Source organism: Cyprinus carpio, chromosome A6 (assembly GCF_018340385.1).
Source record: "Cyprinus carpio isolate SPL01 chromosome A6, ASM1834038v1, whole genome shotgun sequence".
NCBI classification, from domain to species: domain Eukaryota; kingdom Metazoa; phylum Chordata; class Actinopteri; order Cypriniformes; family Cyprinidae; genus Cyprinus; species Cyprinus carpio.
The window spans coordinates 14,189,369-14,215,776 of NC_056577.1; the positions used below are offsets into that span (position 1 = coordinate 14,189,369).

At 33.9% G+C, this 26,408-nt stretch overlaps 1 long non-coding RNA gene across 1 annotated transcript; it reads right to left on the reverse strand.

Moving 5' to 3' along the window:
- Positions 1 to 284: 284 nt before the first annotated feature.
- On the reverse strand, positions 285 to 3,623 carry LOC109074306. The gene is made up of 4 exons (XR_006160240.1): positions 3,273 to 3,623; positions 2,803 to 2,869; positions 2,563 to 2,676; positions 285 to 501 (listed from the first exon to the last, which is right to left on the reverse strand). It is a non-coding gene; the product is annotated as an uncharacterized LOC109074306 (long non-coding RNA).
- Positions 3,624 to 26,408: the final 22,785 nt, after the last annotated feature.

Here is a 26,408-nt window from a genome sequence, read left to right on the forward strand (position 1 = left end):
ATAGTGAGCCTACGTGTGACCAGCATGTGACGTACAACACAGGCGCGCTGCGCTATAACACTACGTGAAAAGACTCGAGGCCCAGAGAGAAGGAAATGAATAGTGGAATAAAGTTCTTTTTTTTTCTTTTTTTTTTGTGCACAAAAAGTATTCTTGTCGCTTTATAAACTGCCGCGGCAGTTGTGTGTGTGTGTGGCCTTGCTATGCTGACCAGCAGCATTGAGGGGTACTATCTCTGGGTATGATCTGCAATGGAAAATGGAGCACGGCCAGAGCAGGTACTGGTAATAGAAAATGCACATAGGCTTAAACACGGTCAAGTCCTTCAGTCAAAAACAATAGAAGCTAAGTTCTTTCCAGTTACAAACAAACAAGTTCATATATAATCAGTATTAATATACAGATGTGAATGTTCATTTGGCAGATTGATATTAAACCACATCCTTTCAGAATTCCAACAATGGCTATGATCCTCTGTAGTGGCTCTCACCAGGCCTTGTGCTGAAAAATAGATAAGATGTATCATGCTTGTAAAAATTCCTACACATCAACAGTGGCCACATTGTTTTGTTTTCAATTTACACACAATGGCAACTTTGCCTCCTACCCTCACAGCATCGGCAGAGCAGAGCCATTAGGTTGCCGCTTAACAATAATTGCAGTTTGGAACTTGAATGAAAATTGAGCATGAACAAACTTTGGCTCTATTACTGCTTCTAATGCAGGAACATTAAGGGGTTAAATTTCTTAAAAGGGTTCAAGCTGCTGTGTAAATGTGATCACAAAATCTTAAAACCACTTGTAAAACTGACTGTAATCAAGTGTGATTTTGGCACAAACCTTTGGCAAGAGACTGAATTTAATTATTCTGACTCGCAGTACAATTATTGAATTTAGAGATGGGTCATGATTTTCGAATTTTCATTCATTGTCAAATGGAATAGTTTGTTATTATTGCAGAGTTTATAAAGTAAATTAAAGAGTAGAAAAGGTAAATAATCTTCACATGTATTAAGCTGGAACCAACAAATGTTTTACATGAGGAATTACTATTATCAAAATAGTTATCCCTTTAAGTATTGATGGCATGCACTTCTGTCCATACAAACTCCGCTGTTCTGCGCTCTAGTCAGAGATTACTCCAGGCACACTTTAATAGGCCAAGAAGAAGCAAATAAATGTATTAAGTATAACGAGGTTAGGTTTCCTTCAACTGTCCATCCTATTAAAAATGGCCAAAAGAGTATTGTATTTCGCCAGATTTAATAGTGTAAACATATATTCAAGCACGAATGAGAACCATTTCGAGAAAACAAATACAGCAGAAAAAAAAAGGAATATTCGAATGTCAAATTTTCAAATCGAATACCAACCCACTGAACGAATATTCTAGTCCAGCCCTATCTACAATATTCAATAATGACAGTAAAGTAGACCATTCTAGGTCAATTTACTGCAGTAATTCCTCTCTCAACCAGAAGAAAATGCATTGAACACCTGACTATGCATGAAAAAAAAAAAAAAAAAAAAAAAGTCATAAACCGCCGAGAAAACCGGACTTACTTGTCAAACATAAACCGGAAAAACCGGCATATTTTTAAAAAAAACCCGCCGAGAACTAATTCAGCGACTTACTTGTCAAACACTCTGAGAAAGTTAAAATCCAGGCATGTGTATAACTAGGAGGTAACGTTACGTTACGCGGGTAAAGTATTTACGTTACCAGTAATTTAACGTTACTTTAACGGTAGGAGCAACGTAGCGTTATAAAGTTTCCTAGATTATTAGAATTCGTATCAAGCTAACGTTAATGTTAACTGACTGAATGTGCCACTGCTAACGTTAAGTTAAAAACAAACTGCCACTGAGACAAGTCTTTGTCAGGTCCTAACTTAACATTACGTTAACTAAGTTAAACCATAGACTTTTATTTAACGTTAACTTAACTGTTACTTGTTTGCAAGAGGCAACAGTAACTTGTAAGAAGTAACGTTAAGTTAACAGCTAACGTTATTAAATTAATGTTAGTCAACCACAGGTATTTAACGTTAATGTTATGATGGCTGATGCATGTTTCACATTCAGGGCTAACGTTAATAACGTTTTAACTTTATTAGGACCGGCATAATGTTACATTTGCTAAAGCTAGACATACTTTTATAAGGTTAATACATAACATAGCGTTACAAACGGCGAGTTTTAACGTTAGCCCTGCTGACTCGACATAATGTTAACTTATTAAAATTGTAAAATGTATTAAAAAAAAAGCTGCCGCACTTAACAAGCACTTTTGACATTGTGAGGAAACATATAAATATATATATTATTTATATGAAATTGATTTAAATTGTAAAAAACGTTTGCCATTATTACATTCACACAACATGAACTGAGTAATGTCATCTTTGAGACTGTTAGTTATTACATGATTAAAAATGTAAACATACACTTAAAGCATGGCAATCCCATCAGAAATGTGTATCATAGCAAGGGAAGCACACAAAAAAAGCCAATTGGTACACCAAAATCAAATAACCCTAACCCCCATCAAATAAATTTTACCTGCAGCAGCATTTATCCTATTATGACACGTCTGAGGGTCTTTCCCTTAATGGTGTCCAGTGATTAAAGAAAGGACTGATGAAGGTGACATGAATCTCCCCTTTCAGTGCGCCACTTCAGCAGAAGAAAGACAAAAGGACAGAAAGTTACTCAGACTTTCTATCAGTAACATTATGAAAATCATACTTAATACTACCCTAGTGTAGGTTTTCGAACAGTACGTGGGTAAAATTGACTTACGTTGGTGAATCATGGGTCTTTCTGTTGGGTGTTCTCCCCCGATAAAAATCGTATTACAAAGCTTGATCTAAAAAAAAAAAAAAAGAATAAACAAATATCTTTTCAATATCGTTATCAGTGTTTGAAGAGGTTATGTAAACATACTTCTAAAGAATAAATGACGGTTTTATCACTTTACACATTCCCACGCTTTTTTACCTCTCATGCGTTTGAGTTTTAAACTAACGTTAGCTGACAACATAAACACATAACGTTAACTTACCAACAACAAAACACAGCAATCTCAGATGGTACTAACACATGAAATACGTGCTAATATCGCTACGCTAATAGTGAAGCAGTACAAAAACACGCACAGAGATAACTTAATTTATCTTACGAGGTTGCAGTAACGTTAAGATGACAGTTAAGTTACTCGTGTCCCTAAACGTTAATGTTAGACTGTTAAGGACTGAAAAATGTTTTCTTACCTGATATCGCCAGTATTTACAGACCACGTACGACCCCTTCCTCTGTTCACATTCCAGCTTTTGATCTTCATTGTCATATCAACTAAAATTCGCTCAAAATGTAAGAATTCAACAGGCATATATAAAATAATCCAGGACTGACCGAGTAATCAACGCAAAGCAGCTGCTCCGACCGAGAGTAACGGACATATTTTCAAATTTAAAATAGGCGCGCAGAGCCGCGCACATTCTCATTGGACAGTTTCCTGTTAAACAGACAGATTAACCAATCATGCTCAAAGTAAAACGGCGAAACAACCAATAACAATAGCAATAGTTTGCGCGAGTTAACGCAGCTGTGTATTAAGTTTTATTTGCAGTCTGTATTATTATTTAATTAATTGGTCAAATGATATGACAGTGTATGAATACAAATGTAATAATGCAATGTTAGGCAAGCGGACAAAATTTTAAATTCACACAAAATCACATAAGGCAAAAGGTTTCTGCTGCACTGCTCTCTTGAGGGTGAAACTATTATTGTTAATAATGATAATAATTATATTTTAACATATACATTGAAGAGCTGTTATGATCAAAAAAAACATTAAATGTTAATTAATTATCATAATAATACGTTAAAAGGCAGAAACACTTCTAAATCAACGTTGAATTTTTTACAAGATCTGTACGTCAACATAATGTTTTCAACAACATACAACATAAATATCTATATTTATGTTGTATGTTGTTGAAAACATTATGTTATTTCAATGTACAGATCTTGTAAAAAATTCAGCGTTGATTTAGAAGTGTTTTTGTTAACCTTTTTCAACCATGATGTATTATTAAACGTTATTTCAACATTGTTTCAATGTTGAAACAACAACTGACATTATTTCAATCATATTTCAACGTTGAAGGTAGGTCACGTGCCGGTTGGGTAAATATATTAAATTACCTTTAGTGATATCTAAAGCACAGAGACTAAAAAACAATTACGATGTTTGTTTACACGGTTGTGTAATGTTTCAACCGTTTTAATGTCTACAATTCCTTCACCCCCAGTTTACCAAAGCTCAAGTTTATGCTACAAGAGCCTTAGTTGAACTGTTGAGCCTCAGAATAAATTCCTAGTCTTTCACACATTGCTCACCTATTGTAAATTAAAAATATATAGCACCCCATTGTAAAGCTTTATTCATAGTGTGGCTGTTTGTTCCCATCAACCTAGGCCTAATGATTTCACTGCAGTGAGGGCCTTGAATTTTGTTGAATATAGATTGATTTTGTGTCTTGATGCTTCAACGTTTTTAAAGTGGACATGTGTCAATATAGTCTATGGTCAATACGATAACAGAAAAACACTGTCAGGGCAGCATTTCAAACAGACAAAAAGGACAATGTCCTTAAAAGCCAAGCCAAAAGAGGACATATCAGCACACAAGATTCAAGAGTCCTTTCACACCAACAGGAAGACAGGCATTAGGAGGTTAGCGTCCAGCATTCTTAAGCCTGGTTGTTTTGCCGAAAAACTGTCCCAAAGCATGATGATCAGAGACTTGAGGCTGCAGCACCACTTGCCAGACAGCAGCAGCTGAAACAGTCCACGGGTGGGGGCTGAAAATGTTGCCACTCAATTTTTTCTCTGCCACTTTTTACAGAACACTGTAAAATTTTTACAGAACACTTCAGAATTGTAAAGACTGAGTAAGCGCCTGACAGTAGAAACACTGGATATATGATGCATAAACAATCACTGACTATTCTTGATTTAAGAATTTTATATTAAACTTAAGCTGTGCAATTATTTCCTGTACAATAACTGTATATTTAGTTACACTGCAACAATACCTCCTGCTGTATTCATCCATCTTTCAAGGCAATATTTTAGATCTGTGTCTGTAGTATAACACACAGTAATTATTGTTAAATTTTTATTTACAGCATATCTGCATGAAAGGTAGCCTACATAGCTGTTTTTTTTTATTTTTATTGTATGTATATATTTTTTATCTATCACTCTTGTATCTGCACTTGTTGAATCTTAAGCTGAAGTGGCCAGCAAAGTTTATCTTTGCTTCTGAAAAATAATATTTCTTAATTGTATATTTCTGCATTGGTGGCAGGGGACTTGGAAGTTTTAAATTTACCCTGTATTTGATAGGTGTGAGGTGCTAATTTCTTTCCTGTCTGCATGCCATGTAACTGACATCAGAAGCCAGAGTTGATAAGACACTACAGACACCAGCAAAGTAGGTACTGGGAAAAGAGCCCCAGGCCAGCATCTTTAATAGACTTTGGGGCTCATGGGCCCATGGACTCCGTGAAAGTGGGATGAAGATCGCAAGATGGCCATTAATGACTGAAGTCAAAGACTTCTAACATGTCAGGGTAGTGCAAGCTTGTTTTACTCCATTCAGGCTGTCTGGCTCTCTGGCTGTCTCTGTTCTAAATGCCCTCTGTGTACTGGTATTGTCATTCTGTATTTAGGCTATGTTAGGGGAGTGGGCCTATGCATGATGTGAACTGGCTGCATTGTACTTTTGCCAAATCATTCCTCTGACCAAAACATGATGATCATATAGTGGGATGTTGTACAATCATAAACATTCACTGATGAGTTTATCACAGACTTGGGCATGTGCACCATGCACTTTTGGACTAAAACGGATACATCAAATCAATGTTTTCTTTGCACCAATTTTTAGGTGAAAAGGTGAAAGTATTTTCATTTATAAAAAATAATAATAATCTTTGGGCAAAAAAAAAAAAAAACTTCGTTAGGTTAGCAAATGCTGTTATGCTATTTTTTCATAACACTAGCTAAGCTTTACGTTTTATGCACCTAATCACACTTACTCTTAACAGTAGCTCTGTTTATAATGATGACTTTAGTTGTCCAGGCACAAATTGCCTCTCTGAGGACATTAAAGTTTTCTAAGTCTAAGTCTAAGGTAACAAGCCATTGCTCAATTTGTCTTTTATTGATATTTTTTGCTAAGTTACTGTGTCCCTTATCTTTCTGTTTTTGTATATTATAGAGAATCCAGACACAGCAGGACAGGATCATTTGTGAAAACAGGAAGACAGTGTGGTCAATATGTCAGTTTCATGATTACCAATGTAAATAATTTGTTAATATGTTAATTTGTTAATATGTAAAATGTTAATAATTGCATACATTCGGTTCGCTTATATGTTCCCAAGCATTAAAAGGTACATATATGTACCTTTTTCTTTAAAGGTTAAGGTACAATATCAAGAGCCAGCCCTGATTGGCTGCTTGATTTTCAAATTAAAAGAACGTCCAGTTGGCGGTCTTTCTTTCGGCGGAGACGAAGTCATAGCACGTAACAGCCCTGCTAACACACGACGTAACAGTTACGTAACGTATTGGTAATTATTGGTAATTCCGTGACTTACCAATTGACAACGTAACTACGACGTCGCATGACCATAATTTTATTACCATCCCATTACCAACTCACAACGTCGTCAGTACGTCCTTCCAACGTGACCAGATAACCAAGAACGTCCCAGATTGGTTCTCTATTCGTAATATATTGGTAACTTCATGACTTACTGGCAACTACAACGTCAAATGCACGTAATTTCATTACCATAACTTTTGTACGTGCTTTATATGCTCTCTGAGTATAGTGATATTTAAAAAGTGTAATTAAACTTCAGACACAAGATTAAACGTTCCTTAAAGATAAAATGTGTTTCTTTTCACCAAGTCAGAATATGGACATGTTTTTTAATATATAATGACGTGACATACAGCGCGCGCGCTTCCACACCGCGCGCACAGTATTAACAAGAAAGGAAATACATTTTGTGAAACTTTCTATTTCGTAAGGAGTTATGAACGTGAAATAATGACACAGACTGGCTACACCATCTCATCTGCCGCAGATACTGTATCAGGAGGACAGCGCGTTTGTTTGAGGCACTTTTCACTTCAACTGTGTCTGACAGGAGAATTAGCTTTTCTGAGGTGAGTCTTACAATTTATAGTAAATAAATAGGTTGATAAAATGTATAAAACAAAGTAAAAACAAAAGTCTTGAACTCTGTAAAGACGCTAAAACCCTTTTTAACCCTTAATCACTGTTTGGGGTCATTTTGACCCCACTGGACTTTTCCTTCATTTTTTAAAAGTGTTACCTTCATCTCAGGGGCATGAAACTCTGTGACTTTTCCTAAATAATCTATCTAAACATGCACAAAACAAAAAACAAAAACTGGCCTTGATTTGGTTGTTCTAAAGGTGTGTAAAAATTTTTTTACCTGTTTAAGGTGTTTGGGGTCAAAATGACCCCACATTGAAAATGAATGGGAAAATGAAAAAAAATGACTTTTTTTAAATTTTGTTTGTCAAAAAAAATAAAAGTAAATCTATTATAAATCTGAAATTTTCTACATATAAACGAAGGTCTGGTCCTAGAGCATAAATAAAAAGTAGAATGAACTTTCTATCTCATACACACACGCACACACACACACACAAACAAACACACACAAACACACAAATGTGTGTGACTGCAACAGAGAGCATTTTTACAGAAATTGGCAAATAAAATAAACAAAACTGGCATAAATCTAAAAAAAAATTTACATTTAAATCAAGGTCTGGTCCTAGAGCATAAACACAAAGTGGAACGAGCTTTCTATCTCATACACACACACTCACACACACACACACAAACACACAAATGTATGTGACTGCAACAGAGAGCATTTCTATAGAAATTGGCAAATAAAATCAGTTAACTGGCATAAATCTAAAAAAAAATTACATTTAAATCAAGGTCTGGTCCTAGAGCATAAACACAAAGTGGAACGAACTTTCTATCTCATACACACACACACACACACACACACACAAACAAACACACACAAACACACAAATGTATGTGACTGCAACAGAGAGCATTTTTATAGAAATTGGCAAATAAAATCAACTAAACTGGCATAAATCTGAAAAATGTCACATATACAACATGGAACAAGCATGTTCCATACTTGTTGATAAATAATTTTCTGAAATAAATAGTATGTGATTACAGTCATGTCATAGTGGGGACTTGTAATGTTTCTGCAAATGTATGTATTATAATTTGCAAAAGCAGATCATTCAAAATATATCAGACAACAACAACAAACTCTAACTTTGACAAAAATACAGATTTTTTTATGTATTTCAAAATGTTTAAATATATATTCACAATATATATATATCATGAAGTTGTGAGGAGAAGTTGAAGCATCAAGAAAAATGAAGTGAAAATGAATGGGTCTCTATGGACCTCTATTGGATACATGTGGTCATTGCACTTTAATTCCTTAACTAGAAGAAAAAAAGTTTTTCGACTAACCTCCAGATGGCAGTATTCTATCCCTAACACATAGAGCAATGTCCAAAAACTATTTAGATTTAATTAAGATCATCATTTAAGTGTTTTTTTCTTTTAAAAAAAATCATATTTCATGTGCCAATTTTTGGCCTAGTTATGTAATTGTGCAGTAAATAGGTAAAGAACTTCAAAATTTCCACAAAAAACACAGCATAAATGTATAGTTGAGAAGTAAATAAAAAAAATGATATATGGTTTTCCATATTAAAAATGTATATTTCCTTAAGCAATCGCTCTTTAAAGGTTTGGGGTCAATCTGACCCCAAACATCTTAAGTGTTATCCTTTTTTAACAGTGATTAAGGGTTAATATTTTTGTTTTTATTAGCCTACTAGCCGTTGAGAGTTACCATGGCAACCGCGGACACATCAGCTGCTGGAGAGGAGAGGACTCGTCTGACACTTTCTCTGTTTCTCGTCAGTTATACCAAAGAAAAGTTCAACACCTGCGACAGATTGGTTAAGTAACATATGTTAATATTATCCACAGTCTACTCTATGTACTTTTGTTAATATTTATACCTCTGTGATTATGGTATATTTCCTTAATTATCTGAAATGTATGCTAGCAAATATTACGCTAGCGTAGAAACATAATTATAGCATAATAGATTTGAGCTCTTATTAATGAAAGTTTGGGCTTTTAATGACATCTTATGCCTAAATGAGCAGTTTTGATAGCTTTGTAAAAACAAAAGTCTTGAACTCTGTAAAGACGCTAAAACCATTTTTTAATATTATTGTTTTTACTAGCCGTTGAGAGTTACCATGGCAACCGCGGACACATTAGCTGCTGGAGAGGAGAGGACGCGTCTGACACTTTCTCTGTTTCTCGTCAGTTATACCAAAGAAAAGTTCAACACCTGCGACAGATCGGTTAAGTAACATATGTTAATATCATCCACACTCTACTTTAAGTACTTTTGTTAATATTTATACCTCTGTGATATGGTATCTTTCCTTAATTATCTGAAATGTTTGTTAGCAAATATTACGCTAGCGTAGAAACATAATTATAGCATAATAGATTTGAGCTCTTATTAATGAAAGTTTGGGCTTTTTATCACATCTTATGTGTAAAGGGGTGGTTTTGATAGCTTTTTAAATGTTTTGCTGATAATTTGTCAATAGATAAATGGAAGTAAGCTAATTAATTTAACCTGAAAGTCTGCGCTGTAGAGTCTATCAGTGACGTCACTTGCACGCAGTCTAAAATGGGCTGAAACTATTTCAAACCACTGTTTCAAACACGTTTTGATTGTTCATTGTAAACAAATTCTGGTAGCTTAAGATTTTTTTGTATTTTGTATTTTTTATTTTGTATTTTCCCCTATTCTCTAGTTTGTTTATTTCTAATAAGGAGTTGGAGGCCGTGGAGAAGCAGATCCGTGACCTTGTGGAGAAGCAGGCTCAGCTGAGAGAGCGGAGAGCCGTGCTGGAAACATTCAGGGGTTGACGCTCATAAGTCCGGTGTAAGTATACAGCACGCTGCTAACTCTCCCACCCCCTCTACTCTGTGTGGTTCTTTGCACAGGCCCGGTGTACCCAGGACGCAATCTTCCCAGATGTCCTTCACCCTGTGCCACAGTGTAAGACATGAGCCAGGTCCTGGGTGACAACCTCTCTCCCCCCGCCGCCTCCGGTCTTCGTGATCTCCACTGTAAACCTATTTGCTCCACTTCACGAGGCAGAACACGACTCTGTGTTCGTCGGAGACTCCATTGTCCGGCACGTTCGTGCTATGTTAGCTGCTGTGAGCTGCACACTCACTGTTTCCCTGGTGCTCGTGTTCTTGATATTTCTGCACAGATACCCGCGATCCTGAAGGGTGAAGAGAGCATTGGAGCGGTCGTGCTTCACGCCGGGGTTAACGATACCAAGCTGCGGCAGATGCAGACATTAAAGAGGGACTTCAGGAGCCTGATCGAGACGGTGTGCAGCATATCGCCTGCACGATGATCAGCATGTCAGGACCTCTTCACATGTATAGATGAGGACACGAAAGGTTCAGTAGACTTTTTGCTCTAAATGAATGGTTATTGTCATGGTGTAAAGAACAGAAACTGCTCTTTGTTAATAATTGGAATCTTTTCTGGGAGTGTCCTAGGCTTTTTTGCGCTGATGGCCTGCACCCCAGCAGAGTCGGAGCAGAACTCCTGTTGGACAACATCTCCAGGACTCTACACTCCATTGACTAGTAAGCCAATTCTCAAATAACTGCTATGATGGCTTTTGTTCTACCTGCTTAAATAGAAGTACTTGCGCTGTCCAATCAATAAAGACTGTTACTGTTCCAGTGTTAATTTTGACAGGCATTTTTGATTTAGCATTAGTCTTTATGTTGAGGCGAAAATGCTTAATAGTCTTAGTCACATTTTAGTCTTTTGTGTCTTTCATAGTTTTAGTCTATGAAAAGTCATTGCATTTTTTTCAACTTTTAGTCATTATATGTAGTCTTCAAACAAAAAAAGTAATTAATTCTTCTCTCTTTAGACCTAATCAATTAAGCTTATGAGAAATTTGAATCAAGGATTGAATTTGGTAAAACTTGAATAAATGATGACAATTTTCATTTTTGGGTGAACTATACCTTTAACAGTAGTGAAAAGGGAGCAACTTATAAAAAATTATAGTTGTTCATATATAATATATATAATTTATCATTTTTGAAAGATGCAGAATAAGACAGTAATAAGACAAATACGAAAGAGATATTAAACTCTAATACAAATTAAACTCATTTTTCAGATACAGTAGGTTCACTTTACATATTTATTTAACATCTTTTGTTGGTTAACATTAATGACTCGGATGGGTACTTTATTAGGAATGTGATAAAAAGTATGGTGGTCAGAATTCGTGCTCTGCATTTAACCCATCCAAAGTGCACACACACAGCAGTGAACACACACACACACCATGAACACACACCCGGAGCAGTGAGCAGCCATTTTTCGGTGCCTTGCTCAAGAGAACCTCAGTCGTGGTATTGAAGTTTGGAGAAAGCGCTGTACATTCACTCCCCCCACCTACAATCCCTGCCGGTATGAGACTTGAACCCGCAACCTTTTTGTGTTACGAGTCTGACTGTATTTTGAATATCCGGTAGACCTCAAATAACATTATAGTCCCATCTCGTCTTATTAACGAAGACGCAGCGTAAATTTCGTCATAGTTTTTATCATGAGATATTAGTTTTAGCTCGTCAACGTCTCATCTTAGTTACAGAAAAAATGTTCATTAACGAATATTTTCAGGTTTTTTTTTTTTTTTTTTAAAATCACACTGGTCTGTTCCCCGAATAGTGAGGTCAAAATATAAATTTAATGCATGTTCTAGAAAAAAATCTGATTGTGATTAAACCAGAAAAATGCAAAATTAATAAACAAAAAAAACAAAAAAATAAGTTTGGGCTCAAAATCATTAGATCACTCACACCCAAAGCAGTTATTGTAAATGAAATGATCACAGATAATAGTTTTGATGTACTCTGCTTGACTGAAACCTGGCTCAAACCAAATGATTATATTGGTCTAAATGAGTCTACTCCATCAAACTACTGTTATAAACATGAGCCCCGTCAGACTGGTCGTGGGGGAGGTGTTGCAACAATATATAGTGATATTCTCAATGTTACCCAGAAAACAGGATACAGGTTTAAATCATTCGAAATACTTCTGCTTAATGTTACACTGTCAGATATGCAATAGAAATCTATTGTATCTCTTGGTCTGGCTACTAGGGGTGTGACGAGACACTTATCCCAGGAGACGAGACACGAGACTGGGTTCATGAGAACGAGAGGAGACGAGATTTTTAAACTTTTTTTTAAAAGAAATCCTCAATGATGAAAATATATTGGGAAAATTTGTCTTTTATTCAACTGAAAAACACAAAATGCAAAAAAATGTAGGTGCATTTTGAAATCAAATTGTACTTTATGAAATTAAACCTCTATTTTAATACATTTTATGCAGGTATAAACAACATGTAAACACTGCAAAAGGTTTTTCCACAAACTCAACTGACTAGCAAGTAATTGCACAAAATAATATAGTATACATAAAAATAAATAACACAAATAATATCCCTTAAAAGTAGCAGTCAGTCAAGTTTTTTATTTAGTAAACTGATTTCCACTTTAATAAAAAAATTTTTTTTTCCCATTTAATTTTTCTCAACTCCTTTTTAATAGTATATACATTTTCACATTAATTTATTAAAAGTTTAACAACAACAACAACAACAACAACAAAAAATACATGTTTAGGGCCCTATGAAATGTTTTATTTTTTTCTCACCATATTTTTTTTATTATTATTATTGTTACCAAATTCTGTGTTTTAGCATGTTTAACTATTTGAATGCATAACACAACACAACTTAATTTATTCATTTTATTTTTTCTTAAAGTAGCCTTACTGATATATCATATATATCATATATCACTGATATCATACCTCAAAGTGACGATGTTACTGACTACTTCCTTGTATTGTGCATGCTGCATATTACTGATATTAACTATATTTCCAAAATGAGCATTATGAATGTAAGAGCCTTACGTTACATTTATAACAATCATTGTTAATGTTTGAATTGTATTTCAGGGCAGTTTGTGAAGACAGATAATCAAGAGATGTGACAAACTGTACAGAAGTCAGTTCCAGATCCACCCTCCACACCAGACCTCTCTCATATGGACTGCTGTCTACTAGCATACTTCGGTTGATGCAGATATTACTCAGGGACATGAACACTTGAATATTGCAAGCATAGAGAAAGTAAGAATTACTGAAGATTTAAGAATTTAATGTTAATTGCTTAAACATTATATATACTGTTTTTAGCAATTAACATTAATAGTTTTTTTTGGTGTCCCAAAGCACCTAAAAGCCAATTCACACCACCATACTCCAACAGTTCAAACAAAACAAAATAAGCATGTTTTTTAAATATTTTTTTTTGCCAGTGTGAACTGGCCATAATGCTGTATGTTAGGTGTGAGATTCATTAAACCTGATTTGCTATAATACCATCTGTTCATAAGATATTGCATATGATTTTCAGTTAATTGTTTGTAGTGGTTTGGTTAAGGGTGTGATTAGCTGATGTATTATTGTGGGAACATGTGATTAGTTGATGAATTGTGTGCATGGTTAATGATGTCTATTAAATATTTAAATGCAATGGGCTGAATGCCTACTAAGACTTGAATATTTGTGCATAATGTTTTGACCCTGGATGCTAACAGAAGGATATAGATATTTAAATATATGGACATTTATTTATTATTAATATATTTTAATCTATCTATGCTTCTGTATGGGCTGAATGCTTTCATTCACATTTTGCTGTATATCCTATGTTTTTTTATTAATAATTTGGGTGTATTACTGGTCATATTTGTTTGTTAATAAATGAACTGAATTAATTTCGAGTCTGTATTCATTATTCACAGCTGCTGAAACAGCCTTTAAATTAGTTTGGGCATATGAGGACATAAATAAGGTTAAACTACTGCATGTCCGCCCATAAAAAAAAAATAATAATCAAAAATTACCAACTGATTACCAGCACACAACTACCGATTCGCGACGTTGCCACGACGTCGCAGTTACTTACTGGCAACGTCACAAAGTTACGTTGTGGCGACGTATACGCACCTTTCACTTTTCCGGCGTCGCCACGACGAAACTTTGGTCACCAGATTACGTTGCAGTTACGTAACAGTTACGTACTTTTGTTAGCTGGGAGGGCAGTAAAATCAGCAGTGTAATATTTGCAGTGTTAAAAGTTATTAATTCCCAAATATTTGAATTAACAATCCACAGTGTTAAACAGTACTCGTGTTCAGTGTTGTTATATGGTGTAATTTCACTTTTACACTAAAAGTGCGAAGTAAAAGACCCGCCGAATTGTCTGGACTCCGCCCTTCAATGACTGCTGCCTCGCGAAGCGACAACGCCATCTTTTCTTCGAGCGACCGAGACGGTAAGCTGGACTGCTTTTTCTCTTGATAAAAGTACACTGGAAAAACATTTTTGTTGATAATTTAACTCGAAATATGATTTGGTGGTGAACACATTTAGAAATTACTAACCGCGAGTGTTTTGTCAGGTTCAGTGTTAAGTTCGTTCGTTAATTTATGTTATAACGTTATATGCTTTACGCTTCTTTTATTTTTAGTTGGTGGACACGTCCTCTCGCCTCTGTTCCCTCCTCGGCCTGGGGTTACTGCGAATCTGGCGCTGAAGACTGAAGCTGCTAACGTTATATTCGGTAGGTTTTCTACTAAAATGAGAGAATTCATCAAATGGTAAATGAATTTGTTTTTTGAAAGCATTGAGTGCGGCATTTCGATGTTTCCATGCTTTGAAACGGTAATAGTGTGAGTGTTAAACATTACGCGCTAACATCTTTTTTGTGACGCACAACACCGTGTAGAAGTGTCCGTCTCCCCGCTGCAGATGTGCAGTCTTTCTGCAGACAGAGCTGCTTTAACGAGGAACATTTACCAAAAATTTTATTGACGTTATCTAATGCAAAAGTCTGAAATTAGAGCACGTTTAAAAACTTCTATTCGCTACTGTCTTGCGTTGCTTGTTCTCATTGCTGAATATCATGTCTATCATATCTGCATCAAGACACAAACGCGCTTCCGTGAAGTGTTTCTTATGACAAGTAACGTTTCGTTTATGCAAGTATCGTGAAAGTACGCAGCCCCGCACGTCACTTGTAGGAGGAAAAACATACAATCCGTCCCGTCAGTTTGTAAACCGTACTCACGAATTCTTAAACCGTTCCCTCGGTTTAACAAAGTGTCGGTGTATAAACTGACGGGACGGATTGTATGTTTTTCTCCTACAAGTGACGTGCGGGGCTGCGTATGAATGTGAGTTAAAGGTAGGTGAAACTGTAAATCTTCAGTTGTGTTTCAAAGATAACAAAAGTCTTGGCTGAGTAAACTGATGAAATTTTCATTTTTTAACGAATCCTGTAATAAAAGTATATGGCCATATGTGTCACCCGAGATGCTTGCTAATGACAGGTTGTAAACAGAGCCACTGTGTGACTACACAATCAACTTAGCAGAATGGTTCCTGAGAGAGATGTTGTCATTAATTGTTTTTCTTTTTTTCTTTTTTTTCAAGAAGCCTCAGAAGACCTTCAAGGATCCTGTTGACCTCTGAATCAGCTGTTAAGAAGTATGAAACAGATTGTCTAAGTTTAGGCTATATTTCAGAATAAGAATATCTATATTCATGTTGTATCTATATTCTGTGTTCATGCATTTTTTGCTGAATTTGTCATATCTGTTATTTAGAATGGGACAGTTATATTGCTTCAATTGGTCTCCTACTTCATTTGATTCCACCATCATTACAAGGCTGCAAGGGATCTGGAAAAATGTCATCCTGTCAAGCTGAAAAACATCTTCAAAAAGGTACATTTGGACATTTCTGTCAATACCTATTGTCTGCCTAAAAATATTGGCAAATGGGTTGTATATGAAAAACACATTTAATATAAAAACAAAACAGTTGGAGAGCTGACTTTGAGTGTTACTTTTGTCTTTTATCTGCAGGCACTAACAAGAACAGCTTGATTGTAGAGAAGAGTCCACACAGCCATACACGCTCACTGATGGGACAGTGAGGAACATCATTCATGGATGCTACACAACTCAAATCTACACGTCATATTTGTTCATGTCTAGGTAAATTTGATGATTTTGTGTTTTATTAACTACTTTGTTTCTGTGCAACACTTAATGAATGTGACTGACTAATTAACCTCTAAACATCTGGTATATGCTTTAAAGTTGCCACTTTGCCCATTTGTTCAATAAATGTTGAAATGTATACATCTGTCTGAAGACTTTCCTGATTTTATGTCTATCCTTTTACATTAACTTTATTTTTATCATAATTAACATTATTTTTTTTGTTTGCACTGAAAAGAGGACATTATTAATTACGCTTAAAACAACAGCAGAGGTGTTAAATAGCATGTGTAACACTTTACACTTGGAGTGTAATTTTTCTAGACATTGTTTAAAATGAAATGTAAAATGTGAAAATGAAAAGGATTTAATTAAATTCTGATTTTAATTCAGTGTGTGTTATATTTATATTTATATATATATATTTATATATATACCTTTAGAAATAACTGCAAATTACAAGCTAAATACAAAACTTAGTTCTAGAATTTGCATTCAGAGATAGTTTGACAGCAATTCCAACACAGCACATATGAGACCAAATTGAAAAAGCTGAAATGAACCTATGTATACACTGCAGAACAAATATTCCTCTGAAGAGTGTCTGACATGTATATCTTGGATCGTTAATTTCAATTACTATCAAAAATGCTTTTGGAAAATATAACTCATACATTAATGGCAGAAGTCTATAGATATATTGGATACATTGTTTTATAGTAAATAAAATAAATTATGTAAACTCCATACATTAATAGGAAAAGTATGTAGATATATCGGATAGCTGCTTTAAATTAAAACAAAGTTTATATTAAGTGAACTATGAATTATTGGGAAAAGTATGTAGATATATTGGATAGTTGCTTTTTAGTATTATAAAACAAAGTTTATATAAGTGAACTCCATAAATTAATGGTGAAAGGTATGTAAATGTATTGGATAATTGCTTTTAATTACTATAAACATTTTTTTTATATAAAGTGAACTCCATGAATTTATGGAAACAGTATGTAGATATATTGGATAGTTGCTTTTAAGTATTATAAAACAATTTTATATAAAGTAACCCTATACATTAATGGGAGAAGAATGTATATAAATTGGATAGTTGCGTTTAATTACTATAAAAGTGAGATTATTCAAAATAAACCCCATACATTAATAGAGAAAGTCTGTAAATATATTGGATAGTTGCTTTTAATTACTATAAAAGTATGTTTATTCAAAGTAAACCCCATACATTAATGGGGAAAGTATGTAGATATATTGGATAAATGCTTGTAAATTACTGTCAAATATTGGTTTATATAAAGTAATGACTATAAAAAAATATGGCTTTGCAAGCTATTATAATGTGATCTTATTTTTTCTAGAGTTCAAAAACTAAATTTAACAGGAATTTAATATTAATATATTTGATAATCCCATAAAATAAAAACCTAAAGCTTTTAATATACGGTATTTTAAGTAATGTTATGTAATTTTTGTGTGTTTTACATCTAAAAATCTGTACTTTGACAGGGAATTCTTGTGGATGTAATTGATAATGTTACGAATTTACCAAAGAATACTGTGTAAAAACAGAAGACTTTAATTAATTGTATAATTTTAAGGTATTTCTACAATAATCTCCAGTTTATATGCAGATTTATTCATTTGTTTAACATTCTACAGACATTTTTTTATGAGATTTTCTTTTCATTCTTTAGCAGTGGAACGGTAAAAATACAGAAAATGTTTACAGTAAATATCTGTATTTAAAAAACAGAATTATTCCGTAGAATAACTTAAGGTTTTTTACTTTAATTTGACGGTAAGTGTTTGGCAACTTTGCTGCCAGACTTTTTACCGTTTTTTTACGATTGTTTTTTTACATGCATTTACCTTAAATTTAAGGTTTCACAGTAAAAAAACATATAGTTGTCTTAATTTTAAATATGTGAATTTCCTTGTCTTTTTACATAGAATTTAATGTAATTTAACATTCAAGCCAATTAAACAAAAGAATAATCCTGTAAAAAAGCCTATAATTTCTCATTATATGAATTTACAGATTATTACTTTTATTTTATGGTTAATGTTTTTAATAAAAGTTTTTTTTCTGTATTTTAATGACATTTACACTTAATGTTAAAAAAACTGAAAATATCTGTAAAATAATACAGTATATTTCTGTGAAAAAACTTTTTTTTTTTACAGTGTAGGTTACTGGTTATTTATCTAAAACAAAAAACATCAGATACGTGCGTTAAACAACACGTGAGAGTCAAAGCTTGTAACATTACAATTTAAAAACTATTTAGAGTTTGTTACCAGTTAGAAAAGAAAAATAGCCTACAGAGTTTATAGCATTTGTATCTTACCTCAAACTAAAACAAAAAAGAAGTGAAAGTAAATCAAATGGCAGTTTGCAATGTTACAAACCTGGAAAGTAAGCGTTTGTCACGCCGGGTGAAAAGTTAAAACATAAGAAAAAAGAGGTATGCATTTACGCTGATCTTAAAGAAAATGCATCAGACGCAGTCGTTAAAACACCAGCACAAGATACTTGTCAAAAACTATTTTGTACTCTAGCATTAACTACAATTTTAAAAATCTAGACTTTGTTACTGACAGAAAGTTAAACAAAAGAAAAAAATCCCCAACAAAGCTTACAGCGTCTCTGTCGGACCGACCTCATGTGCAGCTGACACGCTCAGAATGCGCTCTGGTCCGGTCCCACTCAAACCACTTCTTCTTCTTTGATGCAAACCAGCTTTAGGTGCATTTACTGCCACCTACTGGGATGGAGTGTGTAGCATTGACGTTAATGAAAACTAACTCTAAAATAAAATAAAAAAAATTTAATTAAATAAAATAAAATAATAATAATTAACTTAGTAGTAATTCTTTAAATCCTGTTTATTAACTCTGCATCTTTGAGATACTTAATTTGTGAAACATTTCTATAGTCACATCTTTATTTAACAATTTCTGTAATGAGATCTGATTTATTTCTATATTAAGTGCTTCTGTAAGTTGTAATCTTTCGTTGTCATATCTTTTACATTTTGAACATTAAAATATGTTCAACTGTTTCAGGAAGATCACATTTAACACAAAATCCATACTCATGGTTTCCTATTATAAATAATGATTGATTAAGTGCAATGTGTCCAATTCCATGGCGAGATATTATTCTGTCTTCCTTTCTATTCCCAAAAATTCTCCTCTCATTTCCAACTGTTCTTTGAATATTATATAAATGCCGTCCTTTATTCTTGCCATCCCATTTAATTTGCCACATATCTTTTAATGTTTTCTTAATTAACCCTTTTATTTCTAATTTACTCATTGGAGTATTTAAATATTGGGACATTTTAATGTTTTTAATCTGATCCACTGCTTCATTACCTTCTATTTCTATATGTGCAGGAATCCATACAAAATAAATGTTTGTTTTTGTTTGTATTCTGAACAAACTCTGTAAAATATATATATATATATATATAATATATATATATAAATATATATGAGTTACTTCAAAACTAGGTTAGCCTAAACGATTTTTTTTTTTTAGTCTAAACAAAAGTCCTTGTTGGGAAAAAAAAGGGTTGTTTTATTTTATTTTAATAAGCCACTCACACTTACTTTAGTAGCCTTAATCCTTTAATATGTCTTTTATTTTGTCAATATTAACTTCTGGAATGAAATTTTACATTCATAAATGTAAGTTTTTCAAAACTCCCCCATGATTAGTGTTGTTTAAAGAGGAATTTGTAATGTATTTGGAGACATTAAAAGGAATGAAAAGTCCCAAAGCAAGATTTTTGTATACTTCATTTGAGGACTTTGGTTTCTTAATGTGAAAATCTGTTACTCCCCTACTTTTTCTTTATATTTTTTTTTTCTTCATTGATGTTTATTTATTTATTTGACATTTATTTTGTTTTATGATGTACAGAGTGTGACTGAAAATTAAGTGTGATCTTAGTCAATATTTGTAAATCTACCAGTAATGTATGTCTTTCTGTGTTAATGTTCAAAGCATTGAATAAAAAAAAATATAAAAAATAAAAAAATAAACACCTACTAACAGTCCCCCCTAACACCTCCCTAATAACGCAGGCCGCAAAGATAGATTTAAATGTATGTTAAAAGAATTAAACAAAGTTACGTTTTTAATAAATCAACATCAGTTCATTATTGATGAAAACATTCTACCTGTTTTTAACATTAAACCAACTTTTAAAATTAGGTTAACCTATACGATTTTTTATTTGTATTTTGATGAATTTTTTTTTTGTTTTTTTTTTTGTCTTTGTTGGAGTCTTTGTTGGAAAAAAGTGTTGTTTTCTTTTATTTTAATAAGCCACTCACACTTACTTTATTAGCAATATGTCTTTTATTGTGTCAGTATTAACTTCCGGCATTGCTATATCAGTTAAAACATGATATAGGCATACAAAAAGCTAACTGGAATGAATTTCTTTCTTGCCATAAGACTTGTTATCAATTGAAATAGACATAGAATGTCTAAACTTTTACAACATTACACATTGCTATGTCAGTTAAAACATGTATACGCATACAAATATTAAACAGGAATGAATGTGGTAAAATCAAGATGGGATTTTCTTGCCATAAGACTTGTTATCAGTTGAAATAGACGTAGAATGTCTAAACTTTTACAACATTACACGAAAGGCTAAATATTTAATCTCAAGTAGTGCATCGAAACGCGTCTGGTGTCTGGGGACTGTGTGATTACTGGTACGACCATATCAGCGAAAGGTATTTTGAAAGATTGTAAAACATCTAAAGGTTTTCGGGGTTTGCAACTCAATTGTAAACTAATTAGTTTTTGCGGGTTCTGGCGTTGTAAATGGTGGTGCTGCGGGTCAGCTAAAGCTCAACATTTTGTGTTCAGTGATCAAAGGGTGACAATTTAAACTTTATGACGTAGACCTGTGAGAGTGAGATTAGCTGAAAGTTCATTTACTGGTCAAAAGGACGTGAGATCTATGATCGTTTTAACAAGTTAGACTATGGTATATAGGAAAATGTTGTTTATTTAGTTTATTTTAGCTACATTTATAAGTTACATTTATAATTTTTATTAACCCCTAGATCTTTCAACCTCACCATAATCGTACTGAGAATGCAAACAAGTACACAAACACAAGCATACAATCACAAATAAAAACACACACACACGTTTGTTTTTGTGAAAAGTGGGGACATCCCATAGGCGTAATGGTTTATACTTTACATACTGTATATTCTATTGCCCTACACCAACCCTACACCTAACCCTACCCCTTACAGGAAACTTTATGCATTTTTACTTTCTCAAAAAAAAATTCATTCTGTATGGTTTATAAGTGTTTTGAAAAATGGGGACATGGGTTATGTCCTCATAAGTCACCCTCTCCTTGTAATACCTGTGTCATACCCATGTCATTATACAAAGTTGTATCCTGATATGTCACAAAAACACGCGCGCACACACACACACACACACACACAAACGTAAACATACAGAAAACATGAACATGCAAGCAAACAAACACAAATATACCCCAGACTCAAACAAGTACATAAATATACAAACAAACTAGGTCACAAACACAAAAAGACCTATATTAGATTGAAAATGAGTAGTCATAAGGTTTCTTTGAAACCAAAAGTGCTTCTTATACAAGTTGCTACAAATGTATCACAGAACTTTTACAACAGATTAGACTTTCTTTCTCACTTTACAATTGGCATTGTTTACAATGCTGTTTAAAATAGTTTAAAAAAGTATTCTTTTTAGCTTTCATGTAGGATTCAAGTGTTTTTAGTAAGAGTCCTGAGACAAATGAAAATAGATGCGTGAAAAGACTTTTCTCTTTAAGATGTTTTTAATGACAGACTAAATGCTTTAGATTGTTTAAAACAATTGAGTTTATGCATTTCTCTTGAATATGTATACAGTAACCGGTGCGTACATGAAGCAGAATAACTACATAACCTCATAAATGCATTGTGGTTGATGTTAATCAATAAAAAAAAGAAAGACTTAATTTATATATCATACTGTAACTTACTTTCTTTTCAAAACACAATAAACATTCTTATGACTTTTTAACTGCGAACAACCGGTTTGGTTGGAAATTAAATAATAAATGAATACATAGATGAATAAAAACATAGTGTTATGTTTCTTAGTTAGAATGCTTACAGTTTGTAGTAAAATCACATATATAAGCTAAAAAAATTTCTTTCAAACACCCTTATGCGCCACGCAGCTTTCACAGATACTCCTCACAAACTGCCAACAAAGTCCTTAAGTTCTGTTTTAACATTTAGCTGTAGCTGAGACCCTGATGGAATTATTTTACGCACAGTTTTGGAAAGGGTACTGTGGGCTTGTAATAGGTTATAGATCACAAATGACCCTATTTAAAATCTAAAAGGTAGTGTAACTATTTCAATTTCTTTAAAAAAGTGATGTAACTGATTACATGTTTTAAGACTTTTCTAAAATATGTAATGTTTTCAACCATCAATCTTTTGAAACATGTACTGTAAACCGGCCAAGGTTAACATTAGAGTACTCAACAGCTAATGACTGTCAGACTTTCAAAATCCTTCATCAATTAAATTAGGATTGTGATAATTTCATTTTAAAGCACAACCACCACAAAAGCAGATTTACTTGGAGATTGTTCTGAGATTAAATACATATTTATAAACACAACAAGACAGTTTAATAGCTATGATACTGTTTTGAAATCAAGGTTTTTGCACACCTATGAAGGGAAATGCCATGGCATCTAACAACGGTTGGTAAATCGGTTTAATTTAACAAATAAATATACATCGGCCAAATAGGAAATAAGCATACGTCTTTAACTCATGAAACATCTGACTCATATTTTAGAGTATTCAAGGTGGTTTATGAAATATATCAATTAAAGCTGTATGTGTGTGAAAAAATATTCAGATGTAACCCCTCTGTAATCGTTAACATTTTCATAATTAACTGCAATTTAATTATTTTTTCTCAGTAACTGTAACTAATTACAATTACATTTATTTTGTAATCAAATTACATAATTTAGCTATATGTAACTAGTTGATCCCCTAACACTGTTTATGCATTATAACAATAATAGATGGTGAAAGAGTTCATTAACCTCTTTAACGTTAAAAATGCGGACAATGTCACTTAACACTAGTTTGGCAAACAAGGGTTTGCTCATAAAACAACCCAGACTGTGAAAGCACCGTAACAAGTACAGCCACTGCAGAAATATATTATAGAGATGCAGTGAGATAAAACTCTGGATGCGCGATTGACCGACTTATCACATATTTACCATATTACAATACCCTGCCTAACTAGTTTATGATGATATATAGGCGTGAGCTAACTGTCTGTAAAAATACCTGTCAAGCTCAACATGCAGAGAGAGAGAGAGAGAGAGAGAGAGAGAGAGAGAGAGAGCGAGCTCAACAAACATACTCGCAATCTCCAGAATGGTGCTGATGATGGGGTTCAAGGGGATGAAGACAGACTGGATATTCAGACAACAGCAGCAGGACACAATTGGCTTTTTCTAAAGATAAAGAAAATTATTTGGTTTCAGGAACACACGAATCCTAAGGCCCAATGCTTCGCAAGATAACATAACGGCGGTTGCACCATTACAACTTAGCCAACACTTCGAGCCTGTTTTAGCACATGTATATCATATTATTCTTGAATATAATCGTTTAGTCTAAATATGTTTTAACAATTATTTTTTGTTTTTACAAAGGGGGTTCAGTTGAACACGTTTAACTAACACCTCATTCAATCTATGTTGACCTTCAGGTCAGGGAACTACAATACCCAGCATACACCTCAGGCTTCAAACATGGCCGTCGTGGATACGTATCCCAAAATACTCATACCGTACGTGGCAGCACTCTAAATCATTGGACATCCGATTAAACGCATGCGCAGATAACCTATATAAAAAGACACACATTTCCACACTTTTTGTGAAGTATACGCTCCTTCCATGTTGTGATGTTACAAACCCTTTTTAGTGATCCGTTTTAGTGATGCAAAGTCCGATTCACTTCTGAAAAATTATTCATTTGGACAGTTCGGTTCAATGAACCAATTAATAGGCTCCTTAAGTCATCACGCAGTTATGTCAGTACACATTTTTTCTTCTAACAACTCAGTTTCATTTTATATCCATGAATCATTTAAATAAAGTTAACTGTGTGAACACACATTGGTGGTTATTATCTTTTGTTCATTTAAGTTCATGTTTGTGGTCGCTTTTTTTGAAGGCACCGATCCTTCAAAGTGTCAAGCATTAAGTTTATTTGTATTTTTAACTATCCTAATTACGATAGTGTTACAGGTTTCGGGCATTTTTGGTGCGTGTAAGCGGTGAAAACTTAATGTGACAGTACATGTGACAGACGAGTGCGTTAGCTACTCAAACAGTCCACCGCGTCATCTTTTAATAAAATATTCCATCGAAAGACACTAAGACAAATTGTGTAAGTGTTCATTAAGATGCCGAAATGAAAATGTGTACAAATTCATAATGACAATAAGTACAATATACCCTAACCCCACAATAGACCTGCTAAGTACACCTAAAATTGCTAGAGTTGTGAGATATAAACCGCAATGTTTTTCATAGCGTTACACTTTGAAACCAGAATGATATGTTTCCATGACTTTGTTAGCTCTTTCTGTTTGAATTTGTTTACCACAGTTTCACCATTCTTATCTTATTTTCCCACCTAATTGTAAATGTTTGGTCTTACGCTTAGGGCCTTATACGTTTTGTTTCCTAGTTTTTTGCTGTCATGTTAGCGGGCCTCTTTGCTCATACAAATCAATATTTCTGTGAAGTTGGTTATTAAAATATTGCTTTAAACCTCATCTTCATTCGAGACGTTTACTTAACATCTTGATATTATCCTAGTTTATATCAGATATAAGATACAAGATCGTTTCTTATTAATTATTATCCAACCTTTTAATCATAAATCAAAATATCACGAGTGACTTGATTGAAACTTATCTTAGGCGTGACCAATGTTTATGACTTCCTGATGACAACCCCCGGCCCTGTACACCATACAAGGGGTGAGGTTGGGTCCCATCGCTAAAACCAACAACGACCAGCTGATAAGTGCTACAGTTGCTGTGCCGCGAACAATAAACAATACAATAAATCAATAAACCGGAAATTGAAACCGAAATTCCACTGGACCGTCGTGGATTAAAACAGTACATCCGCATTCAAGGTAATGGCGGCAACATTCTAAATCGATTAGGGGACAAAGTTTATGTCTTGGAAAGAATCGAATTTTGAAAAAGGCGTCTGACACTGCACAAATGCACCATGGAGGGTAAATGGAGTGGCGCTGCTGAGGTCGAAGAACTGGAGTGCGCCGTGGGAAAAACCTGTTTTGTAAAAGACATTATTGACCCTGTTTTTAAACTACACTAGAGAGGACAAATGATCACTCTGATGCATAAGATCATCACGGCGGCATGTGACCCAAATCACGATTATATGGGCGATAGCAAACACAGGAAAAAAAATCTCAGTAACCAAATGAAACTTGTAAGAAGCCTGAAATATACATGGCCTGATTTGACGAGCATGTTTATAACTGGGAGATACCTTAAGTCTGAATGATGTCTGAATGTGAAAATGAGATGGACATTAATGACATTCTCTATCTGTGTACATCTGTAACAGATCAATGTGTGCTGTTGGCTTCCAAAAATTATGATTCTATGACCTGTGAAATTGTTGCATCGTTGATTGATTTTATATTGGAGCAAAACATGTTAATCTGCAGAGATTTTCTATTCTGGCTAGATTGCCTGTAATGTCATAAGTACTGTTTGTTTTTAACGGCAATTTTATCATTTTCTTCGCTACTTCGATGTATGCATGTATATTCAACAATATAGTGTTGAAATAAAAGATTGATCCACTTCTTTCGTTATTCTGTT